The sequence below is a fragment of the Nannospalax galili genome, unplaced genomic scaffold (assembly GCF_000622305.1).
Source record: "Nannospalax galili isolate Female #2095 unplaced genomic scaffold, S.galili_v1.0 scaffold856, whole genome shotgun sequence".
Lineage (NCBI taxonomy): Eukaryota > Metazoa > Chordata > Mammalia > Rodentia > Spalacidae > Nannospalax > Nannospalax galili.
Genome location: NW_008339573.1, coordinates 569,345 through 585,944, shown reverse-complemented (window position 1 = coordinate 585,944; position 16,600 = coordinate 569,345). Strand labels below are relative to the sequence as shown.

At 43.1% G+C, this 16,600-nt stretch overlaps 1 protein-coding gene across 1 annotated transcript in view; it reads left to right on the top strand.

Annotated features, from left to right (window-relative positions):
* The first annotated feature begins 10,555 nt into the window (after window positions 1-10,555).
* Window positions 10,556-16,600, top strand: part of Ctnna1 (catenin alpha 1) — a 165,059-nt gene continuing 159,014 nt past the window's right edge. Inside the window, exon 1 of the mRNA XM_008834280.3 lies at window positions 10,556-10,668. The gene's annotated coding sequence lies outside the window, so the exon portion shown is untranslated. The remainder of the gene's footprint in view (window positions 10,669-16,600) is intronic.

The window sequence follows — 16,600 nt, the reverse complement described above, 5'->3', positions numbered from 1 at the left end:
GTCTACATAGTGAGTTCCAGGACAGCTGGAATTACAGGGAGACTATAAATAAATAAATAAATAAATAAATAAATAAATAAAATAAAATAAAATAAGGTGGAGAGTGATAGAGGAAGACACCTGATGTCAAGCTCTGGCATTCACATATATAAACACACAGAAACACACACACACACAACACACACACGCCCTCTTCTGGCCTCGGGGGGCATTGTGTGACATGGGTGCACTTGCCTCCTGAGTGCTGGGACCAGCATACACGAAAGAAAGAAAGAAAGAAAGAAAGAAAGAAAGAAAGAAAGAAAGAAAGAAAGAAAGAAAGAAAGAGAAAGAAAGAAAGAGAGAAAGAAAGGAAAAAGAAAAGAAAATGTGGGCTGGTCACATGGCTCAGCAGGTAAAGGTGCTTGCCACCAAAGCTGAGGATGTACAATGGATCCTAGTATTCACATGGTAGGAGAGAACTGACTCCTACAAGCTATTCTCTGACTTCTACAATCTGGTCATAGCACATGGTATCCCATCTCCTCCACCAATAAATGTAATAATAATAATAAAGAATAAGAAAAATAACCAGTAGACAATTCCAGAGAAGAATGAGTGCTATTCAGAATAGAAATATGGGGACTCATCATCATCAAGTTAAAAGTGCTTGCTCCTCTTCTAGAGGATATGTGTTGGGTTCCCAGCACCCATGTTGGGTAGCTCAAAACTACCTGTAACTCCAGCTCCAGGAAATTTGAAACCCTCTTCTGGCCTCCACAGGCACCTGCACACACATGGCATATACACACTCACACAAATAAAAATTTAAAAAGGAAAAAAATTTATATAAAGAATAGAAATGCAGTTCTGGGCCTGGTAGCATAATACTGTAAATCCAGCTACTCAGAGGATTGAGGATCATAAGGTCAAAGCCTGCCTGAGTAAAGAGTAAATTCAAGGCCAGCATGAGTAACTTAATCAGACACTGTCTGGTGGGGAAGACGTGTAAAGAGCAGTTGGGATATACCTCAGTGGTAGAGACCTGCTGTTGTTAGAATTCCTTCCCTGGGAAGACATAAAGAACTGTCTATCCAAGCCCCTCCTTATAAAGCCCCAACAAAACAAAGTACAAATTCCACTTACATTCACCCTGGGGAACCAATGAGTTTATAGGGCTTACTTACAGAGCATGAGTAAGGGGCTACTTAAAGAAGTATGGGCCATGAACCCCTAAATCAGCCATACTGGAAAGTCTTCACCCAGTATGGATGATGGCTCCTGCATAGCTGGAGAGACGGAGTCCCCCCTCATTTAACCTTTCCCAGCCTATATACTCTAGCACCTCCCAAGACCCCAAGGCCACATGCAATTGCAGAATTGCATACAAATGGCTGGGAGGTACAGGAGGGAGGTGCAAGTGAGGGTCCAATAACCCTTCCACACTCTTCTTCACTGAGAGAAGTCAACTGTCTATAGGCCCATTCAAGATCTCGCTGGTGATGGTCTCTCACACAGCTGATGTGATAAAGATGGTGGCTGTTTTGCTTGGAAGACTGTGTTCTACAACAGCTGCCCAATATACATGAGGCCCTAGGTTTAATCCCTAGTACTCAAAAGAAAACTAGAAATACAAATGATGTGGTGAAGAGTGACTGTGGCTGTAGAAGGATGTGGTCAGGGAAGGCCTCTCTGACCATGTGATCTAGAAATCAGCCTGAAAGAATGAGAAAGTAGCTGGGCATGGTGGTGCACAACTTTAATCTCAGCACTGGGGAGGTAGAAACAGAAGAATCTCTGTGAGTTTGAAGCCAGCCTGATATACATAGTGAGTACCTGGTCAGCCAAGGTTACATAGTAAGACTGTGTTTTAAAGACAGAGAGGGGCTGGAGAGATGGCTCAGTGGTTAAGAACACTGGATATTCTTGCAGAAGACCTGGGTTCGAATCCCAGCACCCACACGGCAGCTAACAACTGTCTGTAACTCCAGTTCCAGGGGCTGTGCCAGCCTCCTCTGTCCTCCAAGGGCATTGCACAACACAGGTAGGGTATACTTACCTACAAGCAGACAATACATGCATATACATAAAATTAAAATATAATAATAAAATTATTTTTAAAAAGAGTGAGAAAGAAGATTGGGAAGGGCAAGTCGGGTGGGAAGAAAAGCCAGGTGTAGTCCTGCATCTTATAATACCAGCACTGGGGAGGCTGAGGAAGGAGATGTGAGTTCAAGTTTATCCTCGTTTACATATCAAATTTGAGGCTAGTCTGGGATACATGAGACCCAGTCTAAAAAAGTAAAGAAGGAGGGGCTGGAGGGATAGCTCAGTGGTTAAGAGCACATACTGCTCTTGAAGGGGACCTGAGTTCAGTTCTCAGCACCCATACTGGGCAGTTCATAACCACCTGAAACTCCAGCTCCAGAAGAGAAGCCTTTGGCTTCCATGGGCACCTGCATTCTCATGTGTATACATACCCCACCACACACACACACACATAATAAAAAATAATAAAGATTAAAAAAGAAACAAAACCCCAACCCAGGTGTAGTAGTGCTTATAATACCAGCACTTGGGAGGCTAAAGTAGGATGGAGACTTTGAGGCCAGTCTGTACTATGTATCAAGACCTTGTGTAAAAGAGTCTGATGAGACAGCTTAGTAGGTAAAGGTGTTTGCTGTGTAGTCCTGGAGACCTGAATTAGATCCCTAGAATCCATGTAAAGCTAGAACGAACTCCATAAAGTTGTCCTATGACCTCTAAACATGCACTGTGGCATGTACCTCTCCCCAACATTATGAACACACATAAAAATAAAAATTAAAAATTAATAAAATTGAGAAAGAGAGACAAAGACAGAGAAGACCTCCCCACCAAGGCTTGTAAAGCGTTGAGACAAGAGCTGGAGAGATGGCTCAGTGGTTAAGAGCACTGGCTGCTCTTGCAGAGGACCCAGGTTCAATTCCCAGCACCCACATGGTGGCTAACAACCTTCCTTAACTCCAGTTCTAGGGGATCCAATGCCTTCTTCTGACCTCTGCAGGCACTGCACAACATGGGTGTACTTACACACATGCAGGTAATACACTCATACGCATAAAGTAAAAACAATAAAAATATTTTTTAAAAAAAGAGTTGAGACAAAAAGACAGATACTCTAGGACTATATTCAGCAAATACAAAGACCCTGATGTGGAAAGAGAATCGGCACATTTTACGAAAGAAAGTAAGGCTCTGGAAGAGAAGAGGGGAATATAAGCCTCCTGTTCTAGCTCCTCTTCCTTTCATAAGTCAGTCATTTCATCTCTCCTTCTGCATCTCTAGCTTTACTTTTAGCCTTCCCAAGCTCGGATTTGGACATTTCTCTGTCTACAGGGTATCTTACGCTTGATAGGCACTGAGACTAAGCATGGTGAAAAATAATTATATGCATTACTCTACCCTAATCTCACCTGCTTTACATCCAAAGTTTCCCATGTAAGTAAATGGCACCAGGGTTTCCCTAGTTGATTTAACTAGAAATGTGGGACTCGTCCTTGACTTCTTTTCCAGAATCTCCACATTCAATCTTTTGGCAAAGCCTAGGAGTTTCTTTTCTCCTACACAGCTCTCAAATCTATCTACTTCTTTTCTTTAAAAAAAAAAAAATTTATTATTAGCCAGGCGTGGTGGCACACGCCTTTAATCCCAGCACTCAGGAGGCAGAGGCAGGCAGATCTCTGTGAGTTCAAGGCCAGCCTGGTCTGTAGTGAGTTCCAGGTCAGCTGGGGCTACAGGGAGACCCTGTCTCAAAATGACCAAAAAAAAATTTATTATTTTTATGTATGAGTGTATTGTCAGCATGTAGGTAGGTGCAACTGTGTTGTGCATTGTCCATGGAGGTCAGATAGGGTGTTAATTACCCTGGAACCAGTTACAGATGGCGGTTAGCTGCTATATGGGTGCTGGGAACCAAACCCAGGTCCTCTACAAGAGCAACCAGTACTCTTAAGCGCTGAGCCATCTCTCCTGCCACCTACCTACTTCTTTTCATTCACACAACACTGAAATACTATAGGAATCCTCATTTTCCTCCTTGCATATAACCACAGTAGTATTTTGCTGTACATCTTTACAGACTTGTAATCAATCATTCACACATTCTATTGAGTACTTGTTACCTGTGAAGAACTGCTCTAGGTTTTGGAATTATAACAGTGAACAGAAGAGAAAATAATCTGCTCTAATGACACTTTTGTTTGTTTGGTTTTGGTTTTGGAGACAAGGTCTCCCTGTAGCCCTGGCTGGCCTGGAACTTGCTATGCAGACCAGGCTAGCCTGGAACTCAGAGATTTACCTCTCTCTGCCTCCCTAGTGCTAGGATTACTGCTTTAAATAATTTTGGCTTCCCATTTCTCACAGTAACATCTAAAGCCTTACAAAGTTCTCTCCAGTCTGGTCTCTGCTTACCAGCACCCAAACCATAGAACTTCTTTTCTTGGAATGGAACTCAAGGTCTTCAAACTTACATATTCCTTTGATATAGAATAAAATTCATCCCTTTTCCACCTTCTCTAAATTTCATTCATTCATTCAACAAATATTTATTGAGGAGCCTACTTAATGTTAAATACGAATCTAACCACCAAAAATATAACACTAGGCCTGGAGAGATGGCTCAGTGGTTAAGAGCACTGGCTGCTCTTACAGAGGACCCAGGTTCAGTTCCCAGCACCCACATGGTCTGTAACTTCAGTTCCAGGGGATCTGGCACTCTCTTCTGACCTCCTCAGGCATTGCATGACAGGGGCGCACTAACACACATGTAGGCAATACACTCATATACATAAAATAAATACAATTTAAAAAAACAATAACAAAAAACTTTAAAGATATAACACTGAACATAGTAAAAATTCCAGCCCTCAAGTGGCTTAAATTTTTGTGAAAAACAAGAAAAAGCAATGAACCATATATGCCATTATATATACGGCTTTATATATTGCATAATTAACATGGATTTGAAAATATGACTTTATATGCTACTAGGTGATGAGGGTTTTAAGTTTAGATAGAGTCGAAGAGGAAGTCTTACAGAAAAAGCTGAGCAAAAACCTGGCAGAGGTGAGGGAGTGAGTCAGGAAGGTATTTGGAAGAAAGCATTCCAGGCAGAAAGGAAAAGCCTTAAGGCAAGAGACTACCTGATACAGTTCAGGAATAGTAAAGAGGCCACTGTGACACAGCAGAGTGTGTGGGCAAGTGGGATCTGGAGGCCCATATAAGGACCTTGGCTTTTGTTCTGACAGATGAGAGCTACTGCAGGTTTTGGGTATTGCTGGGGACAGTTTTGGATTTAGTTTTAACAGGATCATGTGGGCTGCCAAACAGAGACTGGAGTGATGAGGCAACGCAGAAGCAGGGAGACTAAAGCCTCCTGTGATGAGGTTAAGAGATGGTGATGATCAAGTCCTGATGGCAACGGTTGATGGTACAATGTTAGTAAATTCTGAGTATATTTTGAAGGAATTTGATGAAAATATGTGAGGAAGAAAACAGTCAAGGATCACTCCAAGGTTTCTGAAGACTAGGGTTTCCATTTTAGGAAGTGATGAGGACTGTGGGATCAGCAAGTTTGGACAGAGTTATCAGGAAATCAGTTCTGGACAGGCAGTCATGTAAAGTCTAACATGCCTAAATGCCTATTGGAAATATAAATGGAGAGAGACATCAAATAGGGAGCCGGATATGTGAGTATCAATTCAGGGGAGAGGTTCAAGTTGGTGATGTAAACCTGGACTTGTCAGCACATTTATAATATTTATAGCCATGTCTAGATAAGATCATCAATGGCTTTTAGCACAAAGGAAAAGGCAGCCACCACCTCAGGGACAATATAGTTGTTCTGAGACAGGGGTCTCACAATGCAGGCCTGACTGGCCTGGAACTCACTAGTAGATCAGGCTGACCTTGAACTCACAGACATTTGCCTGCCTCTACCTCCTGAGTGCTGGGAGTAAAGGCATGCACGACTGCCTGGAGATAGTTCTTAAAGCTTTTTTGATCTCAAGATTCTTTTATACCTTTTTTTCTTATTTATTTATTTAACTTATTCTTGTTTTAATTTCTTTTACCCTGAAGCCCTGTCTGGCCTGGTACTCATGTGATTCAGCTTGCCATGAATGCACAGCAGTCTTCTTGGTGCTGTGATTACAGGTATGTACCACTGCATTCAGCTCTTTACATTCTTTTAAAAATTTATTTATTTGTGTGCACACACATGCCACAGCACTTGTGTGGAGGCCAGAGGAGAAACAACCTGTGGGAATCAGTTCTCTCCTTCTATGGTATGGGTCCCAAAGATCGACCTTTGTTGTCAGATGGGGTAGCAAGTGCCTTTACCCATTGAGCCATCTTGCCAGTCCATTCTTTTAAAAAAATTTTAAGGTTCTTCTCAAAGAGCTCTTGCTTAGTATGTTTTATCCACCAACATTTATGTTATTAGAAAATAAAATGGGAAATTTCAAGCTATTCATGAATTCACTTAAATGTAACAGCAAAATTGTTACATGCTATTATAAACAATACATTTTCAAAGGTTAACTGTTTTGTAAAACAAAAGAAATTGAGAGAGAAGTATTGTTATCTATCAACATTTACTTTATTAGAAAATAAAACGGGAAGTTTCCAGTTGTTCATTAATTTACTTAAAACTAACAGTAGCAAAATCTTTACATGCTATTATAAACAATACATTTTCAAAGGTAACAATGTTTTGGCAAAAGAAATTGAGAGAGAAGCATTATTGTTTGAGTTTTGTAAATCTTTTTTTGTCTGGCTAAATAAAAGCTTGAGTCTCATGTGAGTTTCCACAGGTGAAATGTGATGCATATCATAAATTATGTAGCTTGTGGAACACTGTATTCTACACACAAGAGAATGGTAGTAGAAAAGCCAAATTATACACACACACACACACACACACACACGTGTATTTTTTGATTTTAAGAATTATTTACTTTATAAGCAATAGCAAATAATTTTTACCATTATTTATTTTGTTTTGGGGGAGGGGCATATGCATGCATATATGGAGGTCAGAGGACAACATGTGGGGGTAGATTCTCTCCTTCCACAGTGTGGTTTCCAGGGACTGAACTCAGGTAATCAGGCTTGACAGTAAGCACCCTTACTGGCAGAGTCATCTTGCCAGCCCTTGCTGTTTGCTTGGTTTTTAAAACTTTTTTTTTGATTTATGCATTTTTATTTTACATATATGAGTTCTGCCTCATATATACACATGTACCCATGTGTGAAATACCCATGGAGGTCAGAAGAAGATGTCGGATACCCTGGAACTGACTAATAGTCGTTAGCTGCCATGTGGGTATACTAGGAACCAAACCAGAGTCTTCCGGAAGAGCAGTCAGTACTCTTAACTGATGAACCATCTCTCTAGGCCCTGCTTATTTATGTTTTTTGAGACAGGGTCTCACTATGTAACCCCAGCTAGCCTGGAACTCTCTATGTACACCAGGCTGGCCTCAAACTCATAGAGCTATGCCTGCCTCTGCCTCCAAAGTTTGTTTGTTGGAGTCAGGATCTCACTCTGTAATTCAGGCTTACTTCGTTCTAGAACTAAGTAGCCCAGGCTGGCCTTGAACACATAGAGATCCTCCTGCCTTGCCTTCCCAAACACAGAGATTATAGATAAGAATCACCATACCCAGCTTCTATTGTTTTAAAATTAAAAAAAATTTATTATTATTATTATTATTTATTTATATATTTTTTTGAGACAGCCCTAGCTGGCCTGGAACTTGCTATGTAGACCAGGCTGGCCTCGAATTCACAGAGATCCACCTGCCTTTGTCTCCCAAGTGCTGGGATTAAAGGCATGTACTATCATGCCCGAGACCTTATTTATTATTTTCATTTTATGTGTATGAGTGTATTGCCTGCATGTGTGAAAGTGCACTTGTGATATGCAACACCCGAGGAGGTCAGAAGAGGGCGTCAGATCCCCTGGAACTGGAGTTACAGATGACTGTTACCCACCATATGGGAATGGAAACTGGTCCTCTTCAAGAACAGCCAGTGCTCTTATCTCTCCAGTCCTTGTTTTTGTTTTTTGATCATATAACTCAGGCTGACCTTCAACTCCTTTTGTAGCTGAGGGGGGCCTTGAACTCTTGACCCTCCTGCCTGTACCTTAGGAATGCTGGGATTAAAGATGTGTGCCACCACACCCAGTCAGAAAACAGTGTTTTGAGAAGAAAGAGAATGACTAACTGTTGTTATTCAAGACAACTAAGGAAGGAGACTGGCCACTGAATTTAGTAACAGAGAAGCCATCCCAAACTTTGATAAAAGCAGCTTTTTGGGGAAAGTGAGTGCCTTTGGGCCCGTCTGGAGTTGGTGGTCGAAGAATAAAGTTCACTTACTTATGTCACTGAACCTCAGAGTAGGTTAATTTAGTCTTATCCTCCTTATATCTCTCCCCTATCTTCACTTGTCTCTTTTTATGGTTTACCTGCTTTTAATATTGTCTCCATCATTATATTTTTTTTAAAAAAATTTTATTTATTATTTTTATTTTACGTGTATGTGTGTATTGCCTGCATGAGTAAGTGCACCTGTGTTGTGCAATGCCCAAGGAGGACAGAAGAGGTTGTTGGATCTCTCGGAACTGGAGTTATGGACAGTTGTTAGCTGCCATGTGGGTGCTGGGATTCGAACCCCTGTCTTCTCCAAGAACAGCCAGTGTTCTTAACTGCTGAGCCATCTCTCCAGCTCCCTCCATCATTATATTTTAAATGGTGTGAAAATAGAGATCAAGTTGGTTTCATTCAGTTTTTATTTACTTCCTCAGCACAGAGCACCTGTCTGGGACATAATTTTCAAATTTTCTCTAGTAAGGTTTTTTTTGTTTGTTTCTCAGAAGTAGGGAACTGGCTCCCTTCTGCTTAAACATTGAGCTACCAGTCTAGCAGGATATGTTCTCTGTCACCTGAGCTTCCCTGTCCCACCCAAACAAACCTTGAATGTTTACCTTTAGGGTCCATGTTTAGTTTAATGCTCTGTTGGTGCTGTCTTGAAATTGTTAATACTTTTTGAACAAGGGGACTTGCATATTAAGTAACTAACTGGTCATGAACGAAATGATGGCTATAAAAAGTATGAGCCAACAGACTTTAACTGTCATTATTTCAAATAATTAACAACAACAAAAAAAAATGGTTTTTGTTTTTTTTTGACACAGGGTCTTGCTATGTCCAAACTAGCCTTGAACTTGTGGCAGTCCTCCTGCCTTACCCTCCCATGTGCTGGGATTACAGCTGGGCAAAACAAATATTTATTTACTGGTTATTATGTTCTGACATAGCCAAGTAAAATAAGGGAAAGGCATAGCCACTCCAATCTGTTTCTGGCTTTGGGGTTTTGACTCCTGTGGACTCCTCAAACTAGAGCTACCAGAGTGTAGCTGGACAAGAATGGCTTTGTGAAGGTATGTCTTTTTTCCTTTTCTTTTTTTCTTTATTCTGTAGTGCTGGGGATTGAACCCCGGACCTTGCACATGTTAGGAAAAACTCTATGGCTGAGCTATCTCCAACCCTCTTTTTTCTAATTAAAAATTTTAATTTATCCCCATTGTGTGTATGATGTGAGTGTGGGTGCATGTGCCATGGAACTCATGTGGAGGTCAAAGGATAACTCTGAAGTTGTTATGTGAAGCTCATTCTATTCCTTCAACCTTTATGTGGGTTCCAGGATCAAACTCACTGTTAGGGGGTGGTGGTGGGGGCACAAGCACCTTTACCCATTGAGCTCACTTGCTCGCTCTTACTCTTTCAGAGGTCCCAAGGGAGCACCTTGCTCTAGCTAGCCCCCCCTCCCCAAGGTCGGGCTGGCTAGAGCATTCAGCAGGTAAAAGTGCTTGTTGCTAAGCCCAAGGACATGAGTTAGAGCCCCAGGACTCAGGCCTCCCCCATGTGCACTGTGACATGTGCATTCCCACCCCCTCACTAAATACAATAATAAAAAAGTTTAAGGTCACCCTTGCCCACCAGCCTAGGCTACATGAGGCCCTGACTCAAAAATAAAAACAAAAACAAAAAATAGGCCCAAGATGTGGGCATCTGCCTAGACTGCTTCTCCTTGGGTAAGGCCAGGAAGTGAGTCTGCAGCACTTTTCTGGGCACACTTCTGTAGGGAGGACACCCTAGGAACTGGGCGGGGGCGGGGCCAGGTCGGGCCGCGCCCCGAGACTCACCTGAGCCGAGCAGTTGACTCACCTGCCCTCGACCTGCCTTTCCCGACTCGCGGGGTGTTCCGGGAGTTGCCGTTCCTTCTCCCTGGGGTGTAGGGGGAGTCACTCCTGGTCTCAGTGCCCTCTAAGGGCCTAGGAAGAGGTCTTCGGCTGGGGGGGTAGGTCTAGCCTGGAGCTGCCAGGCTGTCTCCCCGGTGTGGGGCTTTCCCGGGACAGTGCGGACCAGAGCAAGTCTGTAGCAGCGGGTGTGGGGGCAGCGGGAGGCTCCGGGAAGAGCTCGGAGGGAGGTGCTGGGAAGGGCGGGCGCGGCCGCGGGGCGGGCCAGGGGCGGGGGCGTCGGGCGGCCCATTTCCTCTTCGGAGCCGGACTGGAGCGAGACAAAGCGGCGGCCCTCTGTTTGGCGCCTCCGGAGTCGTCCAGCGCTCGCCCTGCTCTCGCAGGTGAGTGGTCTTCGCGCTTCCCCGCGCTGACTCTGGGGTGGGGCGGGGGTCTCCTCGGGTCAGGGCCTCGGGGATGGCGTCTCCTCCGGGCCGCGGCCCTCGGGTTGGCCGCTGCTTCCCTGCGGGGCCGGGCCTGGGCCCTGGGCGCTGCCAGGCGCTGGGCAAGTTGAGCGGCCGCGGCGGCTGGAGAGGAGAAGCTGCTGCAGCCCGCGCAGCTACAGCGCTTCCTTCTGGAAAACTTTCTCCCTCTCCGAAAAAGTTTGTTCCCAGGCCCGGGCGCGTGCGGAGCGCCTCGGGCCTGCCCTCCCCGCGGTGGGGCTTCCGCCCCGCGGCCCTGGAGGGGTGGGGGCGCTGGGGAGCGTGGTGGGGACGTGATTGTTCTCCGGTTTGTGCCAGTTGCTCTCCTCCCCGCTCCCGGCTGCGGGAGCTTTCCGGTGTGCGGGGCCAGAGGTTGGATCCCCTCCCTGTACTGTTGGGCCAGGTGCGCCACACCCGTGTGGACTTTTGGTGTGGAGAGTGGTAATCTTACTTTGAAATTACTCAGCCGCCTTTGCTGCGTAATGTGACCGACTTTGCTATTAGTTTTCAGGAGTGGCTTTAGAGTCTTGTTACTGACTTTGTTTTGTTGAGTCGGGGTCTTGCCAAGTATAAGTAGGTCAGTCTGGCCTGGAATGCGCGATTTTCCAGCCCCTGCCTTCCAAGGCCTGCGGTACCACGCCCGGCTCTTTAGACTTTTAAAGGAATTTGTGAGTGTGTATGTGTGTGTGTAGAACTTGTTGGCGGGGGGTGGGGAAACCTTGACTGGACCCTTGATTCAGATAAAACAGGCAGTAGTTGGCCCAAATCTAGGGTTGACACCCTCATGTCTCCCGTCTTTGTAACATTTGTTTTTGTGTGTGTGTATTATATATGTGAAATATTTAGAAAAAAGGAGTAAGAGTTAATGCTTACATCATTGTGTATGAAAAGATAGGTGATTCGATGAGGATAGATTGTGTTTTGATTTTTAAAGATTCAATGGGTGGGGCTGGAGAGATGGCTCAGAGATTAAGAGCACTCTGCTTCTCCAGAGGACCATGTTCAGTTCCTAGCACCCACATAGCAGCTCACAGTCTGAAACTCCAGTTTCAGGGAGCTCTTTCTCCTCTGGCCAGCGCGGCACCGGCACATATACAGTGCACTTACAAAGTAGCAGGCAAACACTCATAAAATAAAAGTAAATAAACCTAAAAAAAAAAAAAACCTGAAAGGGGGAGTGTTAGTTTAAGAAATGGAATTTGTAAATTTCATTAATTAGATGTTTTACAAGAGGGATGAGTGGAGAAATCATCCATAGCCTCTGCTCAATTATTTATTCCTCTTGACTATTAAGTTAAGGAATTAAAAAAATCCTCTTTCTTTGAGGACTTCTCAAGTGATTAACACACGGTCTTTGCCTATAACTCTTCAGTTAATCGAGGAGGTAGGTACACATGCAGATGTAGTACAGTGCAGACTAGAAACTGTGAGGGCAAATCTTTTTGTTCCAGACAGGATCTCTCCATGAAGTCCAGCCTGGCCTGGAACTCTCCATCTTCCTGTCTCAGCTTCCTCAGTGCTGGGATTCAGACGTATATCATCACACCTGTCTGAGCCAAATTGTATATAATGCTAACAGCAGAAGAAACTTGTGAAGGCAAGGAGAGGGTTAGTAAACTTCCTGGAAGAAGTCCAGAAAGTTCTGAGATGTGGTATCTTGAACTGGATGAAACATGAAGTCAAGTGAAAGGAGGAAGTTAGGAAAAACATAAAAGGGCATGAAGGTAGAGGGAATTGTGATATTCTGATTTTCTTGTACTTTCCCCCTCCCACCCTCTTGTAATAGGATTCTGACCTGAGTCTGTAGGTTTTCAGCACTCCTTAAGTGGAATCACCTTTACTCCTATTAGAACATTTTATATGGTGACTTAGAGATGAGGGGTTCCTTCTTTTTCATAGTTGAGAATCACTGGTCACTACTGTGTTCAGCCTCTAGCATCAGTCTTTTCTTTTTGTGTGTGTGGTGCTGGAGCATCGAACCCAGGGCAAGTGCTCTACCATTTAGCTGCATACATATCCAACCTCAGTCATCAGCTTTAAGTGCTCCCTATTTTGAGTGCAGATATCTCTGTTGACCCACATGATCACTTGTATGCTGGGGAACTTCTTGGCTGTCCCATGGCTTCTCAAACTCACTATGTCTGAAGTGAGACTTCTTTGGAGATCTAAACCAGATGTGGAGATCCAGAGTGACTGGCAGGGTCTTAGAATTTTCTGACAGGACAGATAGCCCTGCTTGTTGGGAGTGGTGATGGTAGACAGGAATGAAGGAATAGGGTCCTGTACAAGTAGCCTGAGACCTTGGGAAAGACTCCGTGTGTTTAGAGGCCTAGAGGTTTGGAGGAAACACATTAGCATGAGTACTTGAGTTGGGACTTCTTGCATGAGATTGTGCGGGAAGGCAGAGGCCAGGTCACAAATGGCCATGTTTGGATTTTATTCTAAAGTTCTAAGAAGCCATTGTAGGGACTTTAAGGATCTAAGCAGCTTTTTCATTCTTGCTAATGCTTAGAGAAGATTTTGTGTGTGTGTGTGTGCGCGCGCTCGCAGTGATGAGGGAAAAGATGTAGGTAAAGATGATACAGATAAATGGAGGACTTAATACCATTGGGGCTGGGGTGGGGTTGTTTCCTAAGCTTTCAGCTCTTAGTCATGTCTCGAATTCCACATTTTTATTTTGCAAACTTGTGAAGTTTTCGAAGTAATCTTCCATTTGTGCTGTACCTTATTGATGCCCCCCTTTGCCTTTCCTACTGGAAAGTGAGCCCAGCAAGCTCCTGAAGGCAAGGACTCATAGCCTTACCTTTTGACTTGGTTTCTGGCAAGGAGGACAAATTTGATGCATTGAATGTTGGAGGAAAAAAAACCTTTTTTTTCTGGAGTCTAGCCTGTGGGAGGTACAATGACAGGTGAAGCAACTGATAACTGAGGCTTTGAATATCAAATTGGTATTTGGGTTACCTGAGAACATTCTCCAACTTCTTTTTCAGTCTTTCTAGTCAAATCTAATCAGTGATGAAATTCTCTCCATACAATATTCAATTTGCATACCTTTTTTTACTTCCATTCCAGCTCAGATTTTCTTCTTTGAGCTTTGGAAACCACTCATTGTACTCTGGATAAATTGTTTAGTTACTTGCTCTGTTTATTTATTAATACATTTATTTAGCAAAGAGTCTTTAGCAAAGGGCTAGCCTTGAATTTGGTGATCTTCCTGCTTCAGTCTCCCAAATACTGGGGTTGTAGGTGTGCACCACTACATTTGACTTTGCCTTGTATTTTTATGCATTTTTACTCCCCCTGAGGTTTTCCTTCTGGATAATGCTTCTTTCTCTTAACTATTGGACAAACTCATTATTCTTTAAAACCTCTGGGTTTCTTCTTGGCTCTCAGTGCTGCTTTGGTATCTTATATAGTTTCTATGGCTGCACATTTTATAAACTATTTGGTAAACTGTTTTTGTGGATGACCTCCTCCAACCTCTGACTTTGGGAGTCTAAGGTTTTGTTTTTAACAATATACTCTTCTGAAATTACAGTACAATTAGAGAAAAATGCTCAAATCATGACCACCTACTTGTTCAGTGAATTAATACAAAGTGAAGGCCATTTATATCTGAATAGTATTTCATGGATTCTCACTAGCCACTGAACTTTATTTAATTTTCTGCTTCCTTTTGGGGGGTGGGGTCTTTTTTGGAAATAGGATTTCCTTGTAGCCCCAGTTGGCCTGGCATTCACTATGTAGACCAGGATAGCCTTGAATGCTGGGACATGCCTGTCTGCTTCCTATTTTTTTGAAACCAGGTCTTATGTGCTTGCCAGGGTGATCTTGAGCTCTTGGGCTTGAAGTCTCTTGAGTACATGCCTGCACCACTGTGCCTGACCTGCCTTTTAAGTTTTCAATCTCTGTATCTAGAACATTATGAGTGTCCAATGAGTGTTTGCCAAAGTTAATTGCATTTCTGTCTTCTCCTCCACTATCCAGATAATCTACTACATATAAACAAAATTCTCACTTAAAAAAAGAAAAAAAAAAACCTTGGGGCTGGAGAGATGGCTAAGCAGTTAAGAACATTCTCTGTTCTTCCAGAGGACCTAGGTTCGATTCCTAGCACCCACATGGAAGCTAACAACTGTTCATAACTCTAGTTCCAGGGGAACCAATACCCTCTTCTGGCCTCTGTGGGCCGTTGCATGCACGTAGTGCACTTATATGCAGACAAAATACTTACGCACATAAAATAAAAATAATAAAATATTTAAACCCACCCAAACCCTATTTGGACAGCCTTTTTAAAAATTTTATTTTATCTTTTTTTTTTTTTAATTGATATTTTGAGTCTAGGTAGCTCCAACTGACATGGCTGGCTTTGATCTCAGACAGATCCACCTATCTCTGCCACTTGAGTGTTGGGATTAAAGGCCTATATCGCCACGCCCAGCTATTTTGTGTGTGTGTGTGTGTGTGTGTGTGTGTGTGTGTGTGTGTTGGGGGTGTCATGCATGTGTCACAGTGCATATGTGGCTATCAGAGGACAACTTTGTTTCTGGAGTTGGCTCTGAGTCTATCATGTGGGTCTTAGAATTGAGCTCAGGGCATCAGTCTTGTCAGCAATTGCCTTTATCCACTTTGCCATCTTGCCAGTCCTTAATTAAAAACAACATTATTTTATGTGTGTGTTTGCTAGCATGTATGTATGTGTATCCTGTGCATGCCTGGTGCTCTCAGAGGCAGAAGAAGGCATTGGATTCCCTAGAACTGGACTTAAAAATGATTGTGAGCTACCATGTGGATGCTGGGAACAGAACAGAGGTCTTCTGCAAGAGCAGCAGGTGCTCTTATCACTGAGCCATTTCTCTAGTCTCTATTCCTTAATTAAATTTTTTTTTTTTTTTGAGATAGGATCTCATGTAGCCCAGGCTGGTCTCAAACTTGTTATGTAACTAAGGATAACCTTGAACTTGTGCTACTCTGGTCTCCATATACTAAATGCTGGGATTACAGAGTGCATTACCATACCAGGTTTATGTAGTGCTAGGGATTGAACCTAGGGCCTCCTGCATGCCAGGCAAGCATTCTACTAACTGAGATACATCCCTGGCTCTCAGACTAATTTCTGTTGTGAATTGTTGCCAGTCTTCTAAATCTAGCCCTGGGTTCCTTTGCCATTTTGCTGACTGCTCTATCCTTCTCTAAGAAATGTTTTTATCCCGCTCCAAAACCTGAATTTTTTTGTTGTTGTTGTTGTTTTTTTTAATGAAAACTTTATTCAACTGTTGTAGAAAAGAATCTAAAAATCCTAAAAATTGTACCCGATAGAACACTGAAAACAGTGTAGCTAAGGGGGCTCTGAATTTGTGATCCTCCTTCCTTAGCCTCCTGAGTGCAGGAACTACAGATTTGAGCCACCATGTGTGGCTTATCATTTTTTGTGGTAAAACATACACAACAAAATTTACCATTTTAAACCTCAAAAAGTATATGCTTCAAGTGGCATTAAGTAAGTTGACATTTAAAAAAATTTTTTTTAAATTATTTTTTATGTGTATAAATGTATTGCCTGCATGTATGTAAGTGCACCCATGTCTTGCAATGCCCGAGGAGGTCAGAAGAGGGCATCAGATCTCCTGGAACTGGAGTTACTGATGTTTGTTAGTTGCCATGTGGGTCCTGGGAATCAAACCCAGGTCCTCTACAAGACCAGTCAGTGCTTCTTAATTGCTGAGCCATCTCTTCAGCCTGGTAAATTGACATTAATATGTAGCCATCTTTTTTCATCTTTCTAAACTGCACTCCTTAAACAATAGCTTCTCATTCACTTTTCCCTGGCCCTGGTGACTACCTATTGTTT